The sequence below is a fragment of the Nuphar pumila genome, chromosome 4 (genome assembly GCF_984573655.1).
Source record: "Nuphar pumila chromosome 4, dmNupPumi1.hap1.1, whole genome shotgun sequence".
NCBI lineage: Eukaryota > Viridiplantae > Streptophyta > Magnoliopsida > Nymphaeales > Nymphaeaceae > Nuphar > Nuphar pumila.
This window is the reverse complement of record NC_143252.1, coordinates 45,556,919-45,580,481: the sequence shown is the minus strand read 5'-3', so window position 1 is coordinate 45,580,481 and position 23,563 is coordinate 45,556,919. Positions and strand designations below refer to the sequence as shown.

Sequence of the window (23,563 nt, the reverse complement as noted above, 5' to 3'; positions counted from 1 at the left end):
CAATGGTTCATGAATGAAGGTGGCTTCTAATTGATTTGCAGCGAGGGAGGAGCCATGATCATGCAATTAGGATTTTTTTTTACTTTTTTTTTCTTTTCCATTGAGATATCATAAAATCAGTTTAACATATATGGTTTTGAAACAGCACACACAGATTAAGGCACAAACCAAATATTATGAAATTTTCAAAAATGTGAATTAATAACTTCATATTTCTCCAAAATGCATGATGATGCCTTGGATGGGTTTAAACTGAACCGTGTTCTCATCAAATTATTTGTCAAAGTTCTTATTAAATAGATGCAGAGTTGTGAAAAGCGTTGAGGCTACGCGAGGTGCTCCACCAAAATTTGAGGCAAAGCGTAAGCCTCAATTTTTTTTTAAAGTTAAAAAACCTATAAAAAAATATCTAAAATTATAAAAAAATAAAAAAATCTTTATTGATGAAACAACAACCAACAAGAAATAAAAAATCTCAAATAAATATTGAAAAAATATGAGATTAACATATAAAAGTAACATTAATGCAACAACTTGATCTATGTAAGTATCTAAAAAATAAAACACGGGAATTAATGAAATAAAAAATTAACATTAACAACGAAATGCATCTTAGCATTAACAATACAATGTCATAATTAGGAAATGCATGTTAGCGTTAACAACCAAATGTTAATATATTTGTCCAAAACTCTTCAAAATGAGAGTGTTAACATTCATAATTGCAATTGAAAGACCCCCAAAAAATATATAAATGACCATAACTCTATGATATGAACTAGGGTCTAGGCTCTTCTTGTGTCTCGTCATCATCAATATCTAAGTCTTCAATGTCATTATCTGAGAAATCCATATAAATAGGTTTTCCTTTATCTTTATTCTCTGACTCTTCATCATCTGCACTTTCTTCCTCCACATCTTCGGTCACTTCTTTGCTTTTCTTTTTTCTGCAATAAAAAAACATGTATTAAATACTTATTTTATTTAATTAAAAAATATATTTATATTCATAGCAAGGTAAAAAAAAATTAGCCTTACCTTTATCTCTTGAAGACCTGTCTTGCCTAGAACAAGTTTGTGAATCATGAGGTGAAGTGACTTTTTCAATAGACACAAGCTCAATGGCATTTATGTCGAAGTTTGAATCCAATCATGAATCCTCCAACCAATTGGGATCACTAAGCAATACTGGATCATCCTTCTCCACAATTCACTCATCGTCTGAGTCTATATGATCTAGACATATAGGGTCTTTGGTAGCCCTCCTCCTCATTTCTCTCTCTTCATTTCATATTGTACATTACAAAAAAAATTCATTCATTGTAAAATCCAGTTTAAAAACTGGACCCGGGTCGGATCCAACCTGGATCTAAACCAAATCCCCCCCCCCCCCATGCCTATTTAAAGCACGAAGAGGGGAAGGGTTTCTCAATCAAAACCCTTCCCCCCTCTCGCGGAACTCCCTCTCTCTGCTCCGTCACTCTCGTCTCCTCTCTCACCCTTGCCTGATCCTCTCTCCCGCTCTCGCCTTCTTTTCGATCGCCAGACCTTCGACGAGCTCCCCTCCTGGCGAGTTCCTGTCTGACAGCTCCCTCTCTCTCGCTCGTCTATCGACGACCTCAGCCTCCTTCTGCGGCCCTCTCAGTAACACCTCTCTTCCCCTCTTCTTCTCTTGTTGTCTTCTTCGCCTTCTTTTTCTTATCTTTTGTCAGTAGGCCGACAGGGGCAACACTTCTACCGCATGTGTTCTATTGGTCGGCAGGGGCTTTTGCCCCAGCCTCTTGCTTTTCAAAAGGCCGACAGGGGGCGATGCCCTCCTGCCGCCTGTTTTTGATCGATCAACAGGGATTTCCAGCCCTTGCCTCCCTCTCTCTCTTTCTCTCTTACCCCTGAAATTTAGTCAATCGACAGAGGCTAAAGCCCCTGCCTATCATTTTCTAGGAGGCCGGCGAGGGTGATGCCCCTGTCGCCTGAATCCTTGATCGATCGACAGGGGCTGGAGCCCCTACCTATCTTTTTATGGCAGGTCGATAGGGGTGACGCCCCCTACCGCCTGCATATTATAGGTTGGCAGGGGCCTTGGCCCCTGCCTCTCGCCTTTCAACAGGTTAGCAGGGGCAACGCCCCCTGGCGCCTATGCTTAGTCGGTTGGCAGAGGCTTTTGCCCCTGCCCTTCTTTTCCAGCAGACCAGCAGGGGCGATGCCCCTGCCGCCTATATTTTTTGACAGGTACGGGCTTCGCTCCAGCTTCTTTTACTTCCATCAGGCAAGGGCGAAGCCCCTTGCCTCCCTCTTCACTGATGTCAGGTAGGGGCTTTTCCCCTGCCCCCTTTGCTTCTCCAGCTAGTAGGGGCGAAGCCCCTACCTCTGCCTCCTTGCTCCCTTTGTATTTCAGCCATCGGGGAAGGGGTTGTGCCCCTTCCTTGTAGACTGTTAGAAGCAGGAAGGGGCGCAACCCCCTTCCCTTCTCTTTTTCCTTTTCTGGTAGACAGACGGGCAGGGGCTGCGCCCCTTGCCCCCCTTCTCTCTTTTCTTTAGGTCGACCCCTAGCAAGGGCCAACACTTCTTTCTATGTTAGAATAATCACTTCTTGTGTTTCGCAGCTCGCACGATGGATCCCACTCATGCCCCGTGATCCAAGCCCTTCATTACTTACGCACAAAGGCAAGCCAACCCCGAGACTCTCCAAAGTAAGGAAAAGTCGCGCAATGGACATTGGATGAACTGAACTAAGCGAAAACACTAAAAATGGAAATTAAAACAATTATATATATATATATATTTATTTATAGAAGTATGCTTTTTAACTCAAGGATGCAATTTTGCAATCCTTGTCCTTTTCATTATGTCATTTACTTTGTCATCGTGCTTTAGTGCACACTTTACTGCTTTATGTCATTTACTTCGCTGTCGCGCTCTAGTGCACAGGTTACTGCTTTATGTCATTTACTTCGTTGTCGCACTTTAGTGCATAGGTTACCACTTTATGTCATTTACTTCATTGTCGCACTTTAGTGCACATGCTACTACTTTATTTCCTTTACTTCGATGTCGCTCTTTAGTGCATAGGCTACTGCTTTATGTCCTTTACTTCGATGTCGCGCTTTAGTGCACAGGCTATTTGCTTTATGCATTTACATGTTTATCCATTTATTTAGCCAATATATGGTTTCATACTTTGTGCACTGCTTATGCATTCTTGTGCTTGATACATAGTTATGCGAAATAAGGATTGTTTGCGTCTTGCAGTCACACTGGATTATACTCAAACTCACATTTTGTTGACCTACACTTACATAAGTGCAGCCTTGAGCGTACCCTGTCTCGCTTATTGTTTTAAAATATGTGAGTCACACTTATGCATTTCAATTCTCTAAAAAGGAGATTCTTAGCGTGAACCTGCTTTCCCAAATGCGTAGTTGTAAAGCAGAAATTGAGAGTCTTTTCTGTTGCAAGATAGCAACCAAGTACCTCAAATTGCTATATTTGAGAGAAGTATGTTTACTACTTCAGTTTCGTATCTGATAGGACTCGGTCAACCCCGATGAGGGGGCACGAGGAAGTGTTTAAGCATGATTCTATTAAGAAACTTGTATCCCGTTTATCGAAGCTAGTATCGAGCCATACACAACTTATGGATACTGTGATAAACGAATGAGAGATCTGTGACGATCTTGTACTGTGTGAATGGGACAAGAGTGGTATTTCTATTTCGAAAGATAAAACATGCCAAAAAATGAGTTTTTGCATTACATTACATCTTTATGAAACATTGTGTTAGGGATTTTCTTGTGAGAAACCTATACCCCTTTCATTGTAGCATACTTGTAGACATGCGAGCCATGTTAGTACTACAATGATTGGATGAGATGGTCATGCAATTTCGAATCATGCTATAGGCACAATGCTGAAATCACATATATAGTGATGATTTACCTTTACAGGCAAGATGCTCGAGTTGGGTCGAAAGATCAGAGCATACAGAATAGGTCCTCAGTTAAATAAAACCTGAAGCACTCAACCAGTTGTTTCTCGTCAAGGGAGAGGATGAAATGGTACAAAAACTTCGATGGACATGTTAACAACCACCCCTCAGGCAATGACTCGGTGTCCCCAGTCATTAGAGTTAGGGGACGGGACTACTAGAGATTATCCTAGGTGGTAGATCACACAAACTTCTGCAGAAGTAGGATGCATCTATTGTCTACGTATGCTTTTGAGGAATCCTTTCTCGGTCGCCGACCGTCCCCTTAGGAGCAGACTCAGCTAGCTATTTGGGCTATTAAAAATACATGGCATAATAGACTCCCAAACTAGTGTCAGTTGTTTCTACGATTTGTGCCTTGTGCGTACCCGCATACCAGCTAATTATCAAAACAAAAGTTATACTGCTCACATTACTTGTTAGATGAGCATTGTGTGTTGATTAACTGCTAATGCTAGTTGTAGCATTTCTATGTGCTCATTAACTACTAATACTAGTTGTAGCATTTTTGTGTGTTGATTAACTGTTAATGCTAGTTGTAGCATTTCTGTGTGTTGATTAACTGTTAATGTTAGTTGTAGCATTTTTCTAGCGATGATTAACTGTTGATGCTAGTAGTAGTAGTAGTTTTTCAATTGTTTAAACTGCTAAGTATCATAGAATTGAATGCACGTACTTAATTATGTTCTATATTGTCCTATTATGCACCCACTAGTTTTTCATGAAACAGACCCATGTTATGAGCACAGATGATGAATAAGTTATAAGACAGACAATGACGCAATTGCAAAATAATCTCAAGATCCCACTATTTTTGCTGATAGCTCGCACTATGGACTTTTGGGTTTTTTGTAAGGGTTTCCTCAAAAAAACCTAATTTTGTACAACTAAAAGTTATTTATAATATAAATGGCTTATAAAAATGTTTGCAAGCTATTTCTATTTGGTGAATGTGGATTTTTACGCTAACGCTCACAAGGTTGTCAACTTGCCTTTCTTATTTAAAGAAAAACGTTTCCGCTGTTTTGTTAAACGAAACTTTGAAAAGAAAAGAATTTTCTAAGTCTTTTGAACTTTTGGAAAGGTTTATTAGTTTGAAATTTTGGGGCGTTACAACTTGGTATCAGAGCTTGTAGAAACAATGGTTCTCTACCATCGAGCATCTGCATTGCGTTGTAAGTAAACCCCTTTCTTGTTTGTGATTTTATTACATTGTTAGGCTAAAAAGAACTTTGCACATTTTGTTGAAGATTTATGCTAATCATTATGGACCCTTCCGACGGTGCGAGAAGTGGCCGAGCAGAGGCGCGCGAAGGATGTGTTGTCGCTTGGTTAAGGGTAGAGGCTCTGTGGTGGAAAGGCATGGTCATTCAACTTCTGGGCTGGAATGTTGGACTAAGAGGCCACCCCCACCCACCTTCACCGATTCTTGGGGTCTTACGCTTCCAGAAGTTTACCAGGCACCGCTAGCCGCGACTTAGGCAACAATGCATTTTCGAGAGGATGGTCATGTAACATCACATATACTGCTTAGCCAGCCTGTCGTGCTGGAATCTTCTGAGGCAGAGTCTCCCTGGCAAGCCCAGGCAGAGTGCGTCTTTTATGGTGAAAAAAGGCACACAATGAGTGATTGTCAGCTTAAGGAATCATATGACAGAAATATGTCTGCAATATAAGATCTAGAGGACACAACTTCCTCAGTCCAAGGTGTTTCAGGACTGCATGAGACTGATGATATACTACCTCCTTCTGCAGGTCCTTTAGGCAATGTTTCACCTACATACACACATTCACCTGCCTCTCCATTCTACACCCCAGCATCACCAACCTACGCAGCAGACTCCTCACCCAAATACACACAATACACCTCCATGAGCTAGGGGTCCCAAATGAGGATCTGCACTCCTCTTTTTCTCAGTGCGAGTTCAGGCGAATGGGCAACAGGAAGGAATACTTGAGACAGTTCACTAGCTGTCTCTGAGGGAAACTAGTACTTGTGGTTTTGAGTCGGTGTCTGCGAACTCCAAGTTTTGCGGATAATGTTTTCCCCTTTTACTTATATACCAGCATTGCTGGGTTTTTGTAAACTACTCAAGTTACGCATGTATATTATGGATGTTTTTGGCTTCTATCTTGAGCTCCCAGAATTTTTTATTTTTGTATCCCTTGTTTACCTCAAGGATGGCGAGGAACTCGAGTAAAGATCCTACTAATAAATGGTCAGAACAACAAGATTTCATAATGGATTCCCTAAGTACCCTAACAGAGGCAATACAAGGCCAGGTACATTCGCAAAGGGATCAAGCGCCCTTCTCTGAGCCAAGCCAACATATGACAGTTTCATATAATTTTGTTTTTGAAACTCGATCCCCCAACCTTCGCCGGTAAGCACGACCCAAACATGGCCGAGAACTGGGTTATGGAAGTGGAACATGTGTTCCAAGTTTTGTCGATTTTCAACGACAAAAAGACTTTATTTGAGACCTTCAGACTGAAGCATGATGCTCACAACTGATGGGACACAGCCTGGGATGTGCAGTTTTTGAGAATTTCAGTGATTCTTTGGGAAGCATACAAAAAAGCTTTTTTGGAGAACTACTTCCCTCCTCATGCAAGGGAAAAGAAGAATGTGGAGTTCTTGGAGCTCAGCCAAGGCAATTTGAGCTTTTCAAATTACATTGCCAAATTCTAGAGGCTAGAGCGCTACTTCCCCAACCTGTTCAAGGATGATCATGAACGGGCGAAAAAAATTATTCGGGGGCTGAAAGAAGGACTCAGACATCGGGTCCTAACCAGTATGCCCTCGACCTTCTCTGTGGCGATTGCAGCTGCCACCCTCCTGAGCGAAGATTGAGAATGCTCTAAGAGCACCCAAAGCAAAAAGCCACCTGCTGTGGGTGGTGAGCTAAAGACTTCATCCGGCGGCAAAGCCAAGCGACCGCCATTTCCCGTAAAGATTGAAGGAGGAAAGAAACATGCTCCTCCTTCGAAACGTCAGTGGCCTCTGAACAACCCTCCAGCCAGGTAGCAAGCTGGAGATGTATGCCCCAAGTGCGGACGACCGCATTCTGGGCAGGCCTACCCTCACGAGATGGGCGGATGATTGTATTGTGGCAAGATGGGCCACTATATACGTGAATGCTGCAAGAAGGTGGCTGATCGCCTAGGCGAAACAACAGAGCACCCTTGCTCCCTTTGCCACCGCAACAATAACATCAATCGCAACAACCGCAGTCGAGCGGTCAGAAGTAGGTGTTAGGATGCATCTATACCGCCACGGTCGTGCAATTGACCAAGGGTGAACTCGTACAAGATACCATTCTGGTCGCTAACCAAGCGGCCTTCATACTTTTCGATTGTGGTGCAACACATTCCTTTATCTCTGTAAATTTTGTTGATTAATTGCATATACATGTAAAACCCCTTAATAATGCCATGGACGTGTACAACCCGATTGGAAAAAACATGATATGTGATACTTAATTGCATATACATGTAAAACCCCTCCTCAATACGCTCAGATCCACAATGTTTTCCATGTGTCTATGTTGAGAAAGTACATTCATGACCTATCACATCATCCACTATAATGATATGGATATTCAAGAAGACTTGACATTCGAAGAAATACCAGTGGCAATCGTTGATTATCGAGACCAAGTGCTTAGATCCAAGACAATATCTCTTGTCAAAGTACGTTGGCAACATCATAGAATAGATGAATGTACTTGAGAGCCTGAGGCTGATATCAGGGAGAAATACCCTGACTTGTACTCTGAACGATGAATTCAATGAAATTTTGTGGACGAAATTATTTTAAGGAGGGTAGGATGTAAAATCCAGTTAAAAAACAAACAAACTCAGGTCGGATCTGAATCTGACCCGGATCCAAACCTAATACCCCCCCTCCCCCTTTTTAAAGCGCAGAGAGGGGAAGGGTTTCTCAGTCGAAACCCTTCCCCCCTCTCCCGCAATATCCTCTCTTTACTCCTTCACTCTTGTCTCTTCTCTCACCCTCGCCTGATCCTCTCTCCCACTCTCGCCTTATTTTCGGTCGGGAAACCTCCAGTGAGCTCCCCTCCTGGCGAGCTCCTGTCTGACAGCTCCCTCTCTCTCGCTCGTCTATCGACGCCGACGCCGGTGACCTCAGCCCCCTTTCATGACCCTTTCAGGTAATGCCTCCCTTCCCCTCTTCTTCTCCTGTTGTCCTCTTCTTCTTTGTCTTCTTTTTCTTCCTATTTCTGATTGGTCAGCAGAGGCTTTTGCCCCAGCCTCTTGCTTTTTGGAAGGCCGACAAGGGGCGATGGCCCCCTGCTGCCTATTTTTGATCGGTCGGCAAGGGTTTCCAGCCCCTGCCTCCCTCTCTCTTTTTCTCTCTTACCTCAGGTCAGCAAGGGCTTTGGCACCTGCATGTCATCTTTTGGCAGGCCGGCAAGGGTGATGCCCCTACCGCCTGAAATTTAGTCGATCTGTAGGGGCTAAGGCACTTGCCTATCATTTTTTGGCAGGCCAGCAGGGGCGATGCCCCTGGACCCCTTGCCTGTCTTTTTATGGCAGGTCAACAGGGGCCTTGGCCCCTGCCTCTCACCTTTCAACAGGCCAGCAGAGGCAACACTCCCTACCGCTTGTGCTTAGTCGATCAACAGGGGCTTTTGCCCCTGCCCTTCTTTTTCAGCAGACCGGCAAGGGCGATGCCCCTGCTGCCTGTATTTTTTGGCAGGCAAGGGCGAAGCCCCCTGCCTCCCTCTTCACTGATGTCAGGCAGGGGCTTCGCCCCTGCCCCTTTTGCTTCTTCGGCTGGTAGGGGCGAAGCCCCTACCTCTGCCTCCTTGCTCCCTCTGTATTTCAGCCATCAGAGAAGGGGTTGTGCCCCTTGTTGACTATTAGAAGTAGGAAGGGGCGCAACCCCCTTCCCTTCTCTTTTTCCTTTTCTTGTAGACAGATGAGCAGGGGTTGCGCCTCTTTCCCCCCTTCTCTCTTTTCCTTAGGTCGACCCCTAGCAAGGGCCAACACTTCTTTCAATGTTAGAATAATCACTTGTCTTTCGCATCTCGCACGACGGATCCCGCTTGCATCCTATGGCCTAAGCCCTTCGTTACTTAGACACGAAGGCAAGCACAACCTCGAGACTCCCCAAGGTAGGGAAAAGTCACACAATGGACATTGGATGAACTGAACTAAGCTAAACCACTAAAAATGGAAATTAAAGCAATTAAATATATATATATATATATATATATATATATATATATATATATATATATATATATATATATATATATATAAGTATGTTTTTTAACTCAATGATGCAGTTTTACGATCCTTGTCCTTTCCATTATGTCATTTATTTTGTCATCACGCTTTAGTGCACAAACTATTACTTTATATCATTTACTTCGCCGTCACACTTTAGTGCACAGGCTACTGCTTTATGTCATTTACTTCGCTGTTGCACTTTAGTGCATAAGCTACTGCTTTATGTCCTTTACTTCGCCGTTGCACTTTAGTGCATAGGTTATTTGCTTTATGCATTTACTTGCTTACGCATTTATTTAGCCGATGTACGATTTCATACTTCATGCACTGCTTACTCATTCTCGTGCTCGATACACAGTTACGCGAAATAAGAATTGCTTGCATCTTGCAGTCACATTAGATTGTACTCAAACTAGCATTTTATTGACCTGCACTTAGATAAGTATAGCCTTGAGCGTACCCCGTCTCGCTTGTTGTTTTAAAATATGCGAGTCACACTTATGCATTTCAATTCTCTAAAAAGGGGATTATTAGCGGAAACCTGCTTTCCCAAATGCGTAGTTGCAAAGCAGAAATTGAAAGTCTTTGCTGCTGCAAGATAGCAACCAAGTACCTCAAGTATGTTTACTACTTCAGTTATGTATCTGATAGGACTCGGTCAACCCTGATAAGGGTCACGAGCAAGTGTTTGAGCAGGATTCTATTAAGATACTTGTATCCAGTTTATCGAAGGTAGTATCGAGCCATACACAACTTATGGATACTATGATAAATGAATGAGAGATTCTTGACGATCTCGTACCGTGCGAATGGCACAAGAGTGGTATTTCTGTTTCAAAAGATAAAACATGCCAAAAAATAAGTTTTGGCATTACATTACATCTTTACAACACATTGTGTTGGGGGTTTTCTTGCGAGAAACCTATACCCCTTTCATTATAGCGTACTTGTAGACATGCGAGCCATGTTAGTACTACAATGATTGGATGAGACGATCATACGACCTCGAATCGTGCTATGAGCACAATGCTAAAATCACATAAATAATGATGATTCATCTTTAGAGGCAAGATGCTCGAGTTAGGTCGAAAGACCAGAGCATACAGAATGAGTCCTCAGTTAAATAAAACCTGAAGAACCCATTCGATCAACTGTTTCTCATCAAGGGAGATGATGGGATGGTACAAAAACTTCGATGAACATTAACTAACAACCACCCCTCGAGCATTAACTCGGTGTCCCCAGTCATCAGAGTTAGGGGACAAGACTACAAGAGATTATCCTACGTGGTAGATCCCACATACTTCTGCAGAAGTAGGATGCATCAATTGTCTACGTATGCCTTTGGGGAATCCTCTCTCGATCGCCGATCGACCTTTTAAGAGTGGACTCAGCTAGCTATTCGAGGCATTAAAAATATATGGCATAATAAACCTCCAAACTAGTCTCAGTTGTTTTTATGATTTGTGCCTTGCGTGTACCCACAAGCCAGCTAATTATCAAAACAAAAGTTATACTGCTCACATTACTTGTTAGATGCACACTGTGTGTTGATTAACTACTAATGCTAGTTGTAGCATTTTTGTATGATGATTAATTGTTAATGCTAGTTGTAGCATTTCTCTAGCACTGATTAATTGTTGATGCTAGTAGTAGTTTTTGACTTGTTTAAACTGCTAAGCATGATAGAATTAAATGCAAGTATTTAATTCTGTTCTATATTGTCTTATTATGCACCTACCAATTTTTCGTGAAACTGACCTATGTTATGGGCACATGTGATGAATAGGTTACGAGACAGAAGATGACACAATTACAAAATTATCTTAAGATCCCACTATTTCTGCTGACAGCTCACATTCTGGACTTTTGGATTTTTGGCAAGGGTTTCTTTAGGAAAACCCAATTTTGTACAACTAGAAGTTATTTATAATACAAATGGCTTATAAAAATATTTGCAAGTTATTTCTTTTTGGTGAATGTGGATTTTTACGCTAACGCACCCAAGGTTGTCAGCTTCCTTTCTTATTCAAAGAAAAATGTTTTCGCTGATTTATTAAACGAAACTCTGAAAAGAAAAGATTTTTTTAAGTCTTTTAAACTTTTGAAAAGGTTTATAAGTTTGAAATTTTGGGGTGTTACATTCATCTTCTCTTGTTGAAGTTTATTCCTCCATTTTGTATGCACCTATAATTTCAAATCATTGATAATCAATTATAAGATAATCATACTTATAAAAATATATTTTAAAAAAAAAATACAAAGTCACAAACCAATGAGAAAATACTCCAATTCATCTCACAGCCCGATGCACTGCATGTCAAACTTAGAATTCGAATTACAAAATTCATCTAGCTTAGAATTTTGGTGTCCAAATGAACTCCACCAATCAGCTGTATTCAAATAAAACAATACAAAATTTCTAAAAATATTAAGAATGTCATAATTAACAAAAATCTAAAAAAATATTAACAAATAACAACGTAATTACAAACTTACCAGGACTTTTTAATTTTCTTGTTGTAACAGTTGCCTCTCTACCAAACAACCCCTTCGCCTTTTTAAATGCATCGATTTGTGTTGTAATTTTCAACCAAACATTTGCATCAAAAACCAAATTTTCAACACAATCATAAAAGTCACTCATAACTTTTCCATCCGTGTTAAAGTTGTCAGCATAATGAAAATGTGGATTTAAATAATAAGCAGCTGCATGCAAAGGCTTATGAAGTTGCAAGTCCCATCGTCTATCAATGATATCCCAAATAGGTTTATATTTTCTTTCAAACTTGTCAAGGTTTAAAGCAATTTTTTTCTTTGCTCTATCTATTGCCTCGTACAAAAATCCCATAATAGGTTCATCTGCATCAACTAATCGCAACACTTTCACGAGAGACAGTCTAGCTTTAATTGCATATGATATGGCAACCCAAAACTTATGATCATTAAGAACAATATAAAAAATATTCTTAACATCAGATTTCTTATATTAATTAGATGATCTAAAATTTAAAGATAAGAACATCGACTTCAACTCTTTCTTATAACATCCAATACTATGAAGTGTGAGATATGTTGTGGCAAAACGAGTGACAGTTGGATGTAGTTCTTTCTTCTTTGTGAACTTTCTCATTAAATTTAATACCCAGGCATGACTATAAATATATCTTGTAATTTTTTTTACTTTTTCCACTGTATCTTTAAAAATTGATATCTTTCTAATATCTTCTAACATAAGATCTAAGCAATACGTCGCACATGGTGTCCAAAAATATGTTCTTCCTACTGTTAACATATTCTCAGCTACCACATAATTTGGTGTATTATCTGTAATGAATTGCACCACATTACTTTCACTAACTTCTCTAGCAACTTCTTCAAACAACTTATACAAATTTCCACCAGTTTTTTCCATGTCGTTGATGTCAATGGACTTCAAAAATACTGCTCGAGATGAGCAGTTCATAAGAAAATTAATTAATTTTCTTCATTTTTCATCTGTTCAACCATCTGCCATAATGCTGCAACCAACCTTTGGCCATTCTTTTTTGAACTCTTTTAAAACTTTGTGAGTACAATCTACCTTGTCCTTCAAAATCCACATTTTAATCTCGTGATAATAAAGCGATTTGAATCCTCGCCCATAATTTGCAATAGCTTCTACCATTGCACCAAAATATGGATTATTATAAAGATTAAATGCTAAAGCATTTGAATAAAAAATCTATCAATGGCACAACATATATTTTTTCTTTCATCCATTTTGAAAATAGTGTTTATTGTGGTTTGCCGTGCTTCTTTATTCACAAAGAGGTCCATAGGACCACCTGTTCTTTTTTTTTGCATCAGTACATGATCCACTAATTTTTTGTTTACATTATCGCAATAATCCAAAATAAATACTCCTCCCAATATCCAACTTGTTTTGTTATTTCTCTTGTTTCTTTTGCTTATGATCCCTTAGATGATTCTGAAAAAATCTTTTCACATAAGATGGAACCGCTTTACGCATGCTTACACCATGTTTTGTGCTAGCTAAGTGATGCTTTAACCTATAAATGTCTCTTGTAGTCTATTTATGATAGTAATTGCAAATTACATGTCCTACGGATTTGAGATCTTTAGTGAGATTTAAAATTTTAGCTCCATGATCTCATTCTACATCTTTTCCCATTGTTCATCTGCAAAAATACATATAAGAAAATATATATTAACACAAAAAATTAGATTCGTATTCAATAAGAATCAACATATACAACTCAAAAACTAATTAAATATATTTTGTTATGGCAAAGAAGAAATTAGCCATTTGTGTCACATTTATTTTTCATCCACATTCTCTAGTGTTCATGCGCACGCACATGCATTCATATATTAATTCAGAATCACTACAATTATATGTTGACCATGCTGACAGGGAAAAAATGCACTTTCATACCAACCTTAGTGTTTAATTAGTTGTCACATGCTAGAAATTGATTTGCATATACATTGATGACAAGAATAAGTGATGCCCCATATGATCAATAATGGTATATACTATTTTATTAGCATGGATTTGGTCGCTAAAGTTATAGATTGGTTCTGAGGTGCTTAGCATAGTTTATTTACTCTTTTAACAGGCTTAATCATCATAGATAGGTTGTAAGACTGTAAGAAGATAAAGATGCAAATTTGACCCTACTCATTGTGCCGTAGTCAACTTTACCACATGAAAAATAAGCACATAATGCACATAATAAACATGATTCAAGGATTAGTTTTGGCCTTTGAGTTTGGATCTATAGAAAACACATAATGTACTGCTAGAATGAATTAAATAATGTGTCATTTTGCATATGGTTACATGCGTTCTAAATTAATAGACAGAGAAAAGAAAGCATAGTTCAATGGCATATATATAGAGCAGCACATGTAGGCGCAAATGTTGGTTTGTTACCACTAACTAGCAACTAATGCTGTTGACCCGAGTCATGATGCAGGTGGGGGACCCAAAAACAGATTCATACTTCGACTTAAAGGGGCTGGTAGAATATGCATGGAGTCATGCAGTCATACAAGATAACATGTGTTTCATCATATGGACAAATGAGAAGCTGGGATCACACCCCTCTTCCAACTCTATAAAGAGATTGACATATACAATGTCTATGCACCAATGTGTCTTATTAACCAAACAACATCTTTATCATTGGTACGTACAAAGATGGGGAAAAATAGATATAGGAGTGAGAAAAAAACAAAAATGAAAAAAGAGGGGCGACTGTATCACGTGCGAGAGAGAGAAAATGTTGTATCATGTGAGAAAGGAGAGAAGAGATAAGAAGAAGAATAGGAGAATGAGAGAGAAAAACAAAACAGTACCTGTTTTGGGTCTCCACCACGAGAGAGAATGTTGTGCCGTGAGGGAGAGAAGACTGTGAGAAAAAAAAACAGAGATAGGGTGAGAAAAAAAGTAAAAGAAAAACATAAAAGGGTCGGTAGGGCTTTGTTTAAGCCCTAATTTTTCGTCGAATAAGGGTTTTGACCCTCATTTGACCAAACAAATTGAGGCGTGTACGCCTCATTCTAAGGCACGCCTCGCCTCGAGGCATGCGCCTCAAGGCCTACGAGGCACACGACTCATAGGTTTTGCACTTTACACATGCACCTCAAGGCATGAAGCCCCTCGCCTTGAGGCGAGGCATGCTTTTTTGCAACTTGAGGCATGTTTTTAATAACACTGAATAGATGACATTAGTAGTCATCTCAAGACCTTACTCAAATACAAGGCCCAACGAGGTCCATAATCAACTCTAAAAGCCGATCCATTTTATAACCTAATTAAATATGAAGATGGATCTACACTAACATAGATATAGTTCACCAACCAAACCTAATACATGTTTTAGAAGCTGAATGAAACAAATTAGAAGGTGGCATGTGTTCAAACAATTCATGTGCTAAACAAAATGTTGAGGGAGCGGAATGCATTTCTGTTGATATGAGCAGCAAAACACCTCCTAACTGTAAATACCTGTCATGGATGTTATTTCAGTAAAATATTGAAGGTCCCAAAAGGAAAAATGACAAAATAGTCTTCAAAAAAAAAAGTTGTCTGCATCAAGTAAGATACTCGGGTCCATATTGGAAGTATAAATAACATTCCTATGCCACCAATTTCTATGCCGAGCAACCGTCCCCAGTTTCAGCAATAATATGCACAACATAACTTGCAAAGAACATGGAGAAAGCATACCAAATAATTTGGTTTCAAAGCATGGGCAGCAACAATATAAATAGCAGATTGGCTATACAACTCATTAGGTGAAATTTCTTTTGCATTAACCTGTTGTCCAGTTCTTAAAGTATCTTCTGCTAAACCATACTACACAAAAACTTAAGCTTAGTGAAATAACTTATCACCAAATATGAAATGCGTAGAAATTCCAAAGAAACCATATTTCCTATCAATGACAAGAAACCAGATTCATAATCTTAAATCAGATAACCAAAACAATCAACAAAGCAGAACTGTTCCCAGATTGTAAATTGCTCAATGGAAATCAAATTACAACCTAATTGCTGCACGAAACTGCCAAGGTAATACATGTTAATAGATTAACATGTCAGGAAATATAACTTTTACACAATCGGTCTCAATTAGTTTCTTAGAAGTTTATTATGGACGTTCCACCTTGCTGATTGCAGTCTTCACAATGGTCTGCTTTTCCTTCATAGGAACAATAGCACTTAATTCCTGAATGTGCCACCAAAAATAGAGCAATCAGAAAAGGAAAAGATAGCTACATGCTAGGTAGTAGAACAGTAAATGGCAGAACTGAAACCAAAGCATATAAAAGAAGCAAAGGCAGACTTGGGTAAAGAACAAAAGAAAAGCGAAAAGCTTTTTAAAATCACAAAATTGCATCCAAAGAGAAAAACATAAATCACATAACTATTGTACAAAAAATACCTGTAGAGCAAGCCCCCAATTGTTGAGTGCCTATGACAAACAAGATGAAACAAAGTTAAAAGAAAAAAGACAAAATACTCAAAGAAAAATTGCAATTCTAATCAGGTGTTTCAAGAAAATTGACCTGTATTCACTCTTACCTTTTCCAACACTAATACATCTAGTAATAGCTCACCACGTCAAATCATGCAACAAAGCAGATGCTGAATATGTTTCATATATTATTTTTTGTAGACTGTTTTTAAATGCCAATTTGTAGCATGAACAAATTGTTTTCAATCCTCGAAAAGAAATTTTATTAAAGCACATCTAAAGACAAGTTAATGTAGCACACTACATGCAATATGACAGAGGCACTTTGACACAGAAACATGCAAAAATTGGGAAAATAGAAGTGAAAGCCCAAGGAACAAATTCCATAGTGGCAACTGCATTAATACATTGAAGTCCTACCTCCAACACCAAGAACAGGAAGTCTACTTTAGTCAATAACATAGAACAAAATTCTGATCTTTAAAATTAAAATTTTAGAGAAAGAGATGCCCTACTTATATCCCAACTTTTTAATTTATAAATGCTAAATGGTTGAACAAAAACCTGAATTAGGGTCTTTTATCTGATTAAAACAGGAATTTGCAGAATAGCATTTCGAGTGAATGAAGGTCTAAAAAAACTCAAATTAAGCTCAAAATGCATCTATGGATTCAGGACACATCAGAGAAACATCTTCGTTTTACAGAATATCAAAATCATTTTTGAATCTTAAGATATTAATGAAACATTGAAGAATTAATTTTAGAAATAGGAGATTGAATTTTAACAGATAGGTTTCTTTAATTTGGGTGTCTCAGAGGCTAAACCAACTTAATTTCTCCAAAATTTGTGGGAGAAGTTAATTAACAAAAGCAAGAAACTACTCTATTTTATAGAAATGGAAAATCAATTTTGGTTTGGGCATTGTGACTTTGCAAAGTCATTGTTCTATCTCAGGGAATGAATCTGTTACAGAATATGATCTGTAACCAGTCCCGGTTTTTAACAAAATTGAAATAGAAAACGAGCATAGAAATTCATAAAATTTGACAGGGATACACTAGACCCATAAATGAAAAAAACCCACTTTACAGATCTCGAAAACCATCTCTGGTTAGAGAGGTCTGATCCAGACAAGTTGGTCCAAGGTCTAAGCAATGCCTAAGAGTGCAATATGATAGGGTTTCGGTATTTAACCAAAAGAAAATAAAAATATACCATACAAATTTCTAAACATTAGTAGAGGCAAACTAGACATATGCATAGAGATAACCTCTTTTACAGATCTCGAAAATGATCTCTGGTCATGGAGATCTGATCCAGACAAAATGGACTAAGGTATGAGCAAGCTCATATGATGCAGAATGACAGGGGTCTGGTTTTAAATCCGAATCAGATATGAAATGACCATGAAAATTGCCAAAAAAATTCAAAAATAAACTAGATTCAATGTTTGAGACACTACTTTTTACGGATCAGAGAGATCATCTCCGGTTAGGGAGAAATCACTCTGGCAAGTCGGTCCTGATTCTTCTAAAATCCTGACGGTATAGAATAACAGGTTTCAACTCTTGATTTTTTAAGTGGGTCATCAGATCTTAGAATGACATGGATTTTGGTGGAGATCCCGAGTACATATGCATGAAGTTGCAGTAAAAAATTCAGATCAAAATGACATCTAATTATATATGAATTGATGGATCTAAAATCAGACCAAAATCGAAAATGCAATCTAAGCATAATTGAGCAAAATGAATGCAAATCAATGCATGCATAGATGATCAAAATAAGATCTAGCACTCCAAATCATGCATATTGAGAATGATGAAAAATTAGAATTAGAAACATCTGAAATCAAAATTGAAGTACGGAAGCATGAATTGAAATTGATATGGCCAGTTGAAAATGAGATTTGATCTATAGAAGATCAAATCTCTACAATTCGTATAGCTAAAATGAAATTTCATAGATCAAAGCTCAAAATGCATGGATCAAATGCATAAAATTGGAATTCACATGCATATAAATCAGATCTACTATTCTATATACGAAATTGAAATAAAATTAAAGCAAAATTTGGAATTCACATGCATATTAGAAAGGAAAAAGATGTATGAGAATGCAGATGGATATGATGAATTCATTGTTTATTTTAATGAAAAGTGAAAGCATTCCAAGTTAGGGTTTGACACAAAATGTTACAATAAATGATGTTCAAACTTCATGCTTGCTTAAACGATGAAATCATTAAGCTAGATACATGTTGAGAAAATATTGCACCAATTCACAGGATCATCTCTCCAAAGGATAACACACAATGGGTACTAGCAAAATGAGAAACACAACCAGATAATAGAAAATCTTTAAAAGCAATACCTGTGGGCTATTCCAGTTGAGTCGAACAGCCTTTTCATAGTTCTTTGTAGCCTGCACAAGGTGGCATTGTCATCATGTCACATAAAAACATTCAGAATAAGGGTCAACCTCCATACCTGCGGGATACTACTAGACATTAACAAGGATCAAAATTTGCAGTCAATAAAAAATTTGACAATCTGGTAAAGCGTAAATCTTCAGAATATTGTTTCAACCAAGTATCATCAGAATATGGCATTTGAGTCAGTGAGCAATGTCACTTTATATTAACTAAGGATATCTCATTTAATCATATTGACTAAAGTGTGTTTGTTTATGTCTGCCTAGTCCTTACAAAGTTCCAACAGCCATAATGTAACAAAAATCTATCTTAATAAAATAGAAAACCCTGTACCAGAATCCCACAACCAGGAGATATTTAAGCAAGTGGAGGACCCATGTGTATAATGGTAAGCACTCGGTTTCTCATGACTCAACCAAAAGATCCAGATTGCATACGCATTTACAGCTAAGTCCCAGAAAAAGCAAGGAAATAAAAGAAAACAGGGAGAGACTCTAGTGATGGAACTGACCTTAACGCAGAGTTGGCAGTTGGTACACTGCCAGGTGAAAAGGCAATAAAAGCCATTCCCGCCAGACATGGGAAGGACTCTAAGGCCTTTGATGATAGTTGTAAGATATTATTGGCTACTTGGATTAGACAGCGAAGGAAAAGTATGTGACTGCATCAAGTGGAAGTCACTTATGGTGTACTGTTAGTATCTTGCAGCCTTTATGCTATTCTGAATTCTAGGTAAACTTACATCTTCGACTCTATATTGGTCATCATTGTTGCAAGGGGAATGATGCAGTGATAACATTTGATACTAGTGAAGGCTAATGTGAGGGCACCTGCTTCCATAACTCTTCTGCCTCTTTGGTTCGGCCAAGTATTTTTGCCCGGTCAGAGATAGCGATAGCCCAATTGTAGAATGCCTGATATCCAACAAAAAGAAAGGAACATGGTAAGATTTTGAGTGTGAATAACTAGACAGTTATCACTGGAACTACTAGATTTTTAGATTGAAGAGGAAAATCGAATAGATGATTACTTGCTAGCAGTCATTATTTTATAAAATCGGCAAGGACAACTTACTCCATTATTTCAATTAAATATGCTAATAAACACAATGCAGAAAAACCAGTCTAACTGGCACCTGAGCCTATTATCCTATGACAGAATAACACTAAGCTGAAAAACTTCAGGCTTTGTACCTCATGAGAACTTCAAAAGAACATGATATGCTTAGAAAAGGGAGAAACAAGAAGATAAAAGATCATCCTACTTTATGATATCTAAAAAAGATAAAAAAAATGTAAAAGAACATTGCTTGAGATCTTCATGACCTGTCAAAAAGATCTACACAGAGATGGTTGAAATACAATGGTTGGCTCATGTACCAACCTCATGGAATACAAACAAATCAGTGCTAAAGCAATTTTATCTGAGGAAAACCAAAATGGTAAAAACTGTGCCAGAAAAAATTTGCTTTGACATACATGGCATAGATACTCAAGCATACATCATGAAGAGTAGGGCAAAGACGAGTAGCTTCATCATATTTCTTACACGCCTCTTCAAGCAAAGCATCTTTTGAAGGTGAGCTAGAATCTGGAGCAACGTTATCTGCACTTTCCTGCATGATAAAAATGCCTCATTAAATCCTAACAAATGAACCAGCATAAAAGGTTGTTTTTCCCGGGTTCATCGAAGACATAAACAAATCAGCAATCAGTTTTGAAGCCAGGAATATCAAGGCAACAAACTTATTTACTGCAAGCATAGTAATGATTTTGAAAGGAATGCTACCTGTGGACCATTAACTTGCGTGTAAACAATTAAGAATAAGGGAAGCATGCTTTCAACCCATTTGAAAAAGAGAAAAGGAAAACCAAAGTCATAGATGAAACATACAAACAGATGCTTAACCACAAAATCATTCTGCAAAAGCAGCATAAATTTGTTCGTGCCTAGATGCTTAAAACATCACCTGAAGAACTAATGCCCAATTGTAAAGTGCATCATAGTCTTCTAGGTTCCTTTCTAATGCACTAGCATATCTGCAAGAAACCACTAAAGAGCTCAATTGAGACAGTGTAAAAAAGGTGAAAAGGGTTACAGAACATGTAGAAAGTCTTTGACAAGTAGAAAATAAGATAGCATGCAGAAAGCAGTAAAATAGATAAGCAAATATCTCCAAACAGAATTGGAGAATCAAAAACTATATCACATAGGTATCTATGACCGGAGGCAAAAGAATAATTTTTGCAAGAAAATGAGAAACCTGTGGAACCCAGAGCACATCAATAGCAAAAATGTACGATGCAGAATACTAGCAAAAGCATGGAAAGATCAAAGGGACAAACCATTTTGCAGCAAAAGAGAGAATCCGCTGGCGGGAGCGTCCCTCTTCATCCACTCCATTGAGTCATTGACACTGTTGATTAAATCCATCAGAACATCACTTTGGCCAGTATATTTCTGCTGTGAACCTTCCTGGCTGATATAAAAAAGGCAATAAGCATAATTTTTTTATAGTGCAAAAGGCACTGGTGGATACAACTTATGACTGAATGGAATATAAAATGCAGTATCTAGCTGTAAAACTTATTGCCAAACTCATGGGAATCTAATAAGATACCTATATGAGGGACTCTTTTTTTTATTTTCTACTAAGAAAATGAAAATTTTAAATTTAAACCGGGAACTTACAAAAATTTCCTAAATAGAACAAAAACTACCAAGAATAGTGATAATTGCAGGTATTTACTTTATGATACTTCAACTCATTTATGAGAAACAAAGGAAGTATAAGAACCGCTCTGTAAAGAAAAATTTTGTTCTAGCCCTTAGAAGAGGAGAAAAGGTAATTAAAAACAAACAAATAAATAAACAACCTTCGACTATGAGCACTATGCTGAACCAGAGTCAAATTCGGACAACATTCAAAGTTTTAAGACAACTGTTGTAGGATCTTAAGCTGAATTTTTGCAGTAGTCAATTCAAGGAATATGCTGCAGTGCTGTTTCCCTAATCCTCACTGCCGCTCTAGTTAAATAAAAGAATAAGGTTTCTACTCTTTATCAGAAACAGAAATCATAACAATAAAGCTATCGATCTCTTCAACAACTTTCAGATGACATAGTCTGAATGTGACTGTGCAATATAGAAGGAAATTTTGCTCTAAACTAACAAGAACTGTATTGATTCAAGATCGGAAGTGTTATCCCTCAGACCTTCAAAAGCTTAAGATGCCTAAACTGAACTTTAAGAAACCTGATATTCTTCGCAATAAATTGCAGTGCTTAGGGTAAAAATTCTCTCCATCCAGCAAATGAGAAGCAACAAGAAGAAGATCAATAATCCCACAACGAAAAAGGAAATGAAAATCAAAACCTAGGAATAGCAAAACCATGAATTCAACACCAAAATGTTGTTTCTGCTGAAAATTCTCCAAAAATTATATGCATAAAAGGTGAAGATCAAATTTTTGGCTTCAGAACGAGAAACAAGATCCCTATATGAAATAAATTTCCAGCTTCAGAACGAGAAACTGTAGAGAAATTAAGATAACAAAAATATGCAGAAGCAATATAGGATCTAACAAAGGCACAATCAAATCACAACACAAGGGTTTACGTGGTTCGGTCAACACGACCTACATCCACGGGGCACGAAGAGAATAATCCACTATAATGAAAGTATAGAGTACAATGTATAGAGTACAACGTCCAATAGCTTGCCCAAAGCTAAAGATAATAACAACAAAGAAATCACAGGAAGAAATGAATACAAGATTACCTCTCGGGTGCACAACCCGAGTTAAAGCCCACACCACAACCAACACCTCTCTCTGAGGATTAATGCATAGTGACGAACCTTCTTCCTTCCTTTTCTTCTTTCTACTCTCTCTCTCTCTCACTTCTCTCTCTGCACACTACACACAGCCACTCTACCCTTTTTCCACCTAGCACAGAGTCTCTACACCCCTATTTATAGATGACATAGAGTCTTCTAGATATGAACCTCTTAGAAGTGAGCCTTCTAGACTCATTCCAGAAACCGAAGGGGTTTTAACCCTTCAACTTCCTGCATTAATGGGAGTTAGGTGGCTATTCCACTTCTCCACATCATTAAATGAGGGGATAGGGCTAACCCTTCAACTTCTTCTGCATTAATGACAAGTGGGTGGCTAATCCACTTCCCCATACCATTAATGAGGGATAGGGCTGGACCCCACAATCTCCCCCTCCAGCCCTAGGGGATACTTCAATTCAACTAATCAATTAAAGTTCTTGCCGGCCAGTTGCCGACATGTATTTTGTTTCTCCATCTGTAAGGCCTTTGTCAGCATATCTGCACTATTATCATTTGTGGAGATCTTTGCAAGATGAAGCAAATTTTTCTCAAACACATCTCGGATCCAATGGTACCTGATATCTATATGCTTTGACTTTGAGTGAAAACTCAGATTCTTGGCGAGATGAATGGCACTCTGACTGTCGCAGTACACCAAGTACTTGTCTTGCTCAAAACCCATGTCTATCAAGAATCTTTTCATCCACAACATCTCTTTGCAAGCTTCTGTAAGGGCAATGTACTCTGCCTCAGTAGTAGACAAAGCAATACACCTTTGCAATTTTGACTGCCATGACACAGCTCCCCCTGCAAAAGTGAGTACAAAACCAGATGTGGACTTCCTCGTATCAATATCTCCAGCCATATCTGCATCTGTGTAACCTGTCAAGACAGGTGATCCACCACCAAAGCTTAAACAAACTTTGGAGCTTCCTTTGAGATATCTAAAGATTCACTTTACTGCTGCCCAATGCTCTTTTCCTGGATTTGCAAGGAATCTACTAGCAACACCTACTGCATATGCGATGTCTGTCTCGTACATACCATCGCGTACATCAAG

The 23,563-nt window shown here is 38.4% G+C and overlaps 1 pseudogene; it reads right to left on the bottom strand.

Moving 5' to 3' along the window:
- Positions 1-778: 778 nt before the first annotated feature.
- LOC149840149 (protein HLB1-like) lies at positions 779-22,854 on the bottom strand (annotated as a pseudogene).
- Between the last annotated feature and the right edge of the window lie 709 nt (positions 22,855-23,563).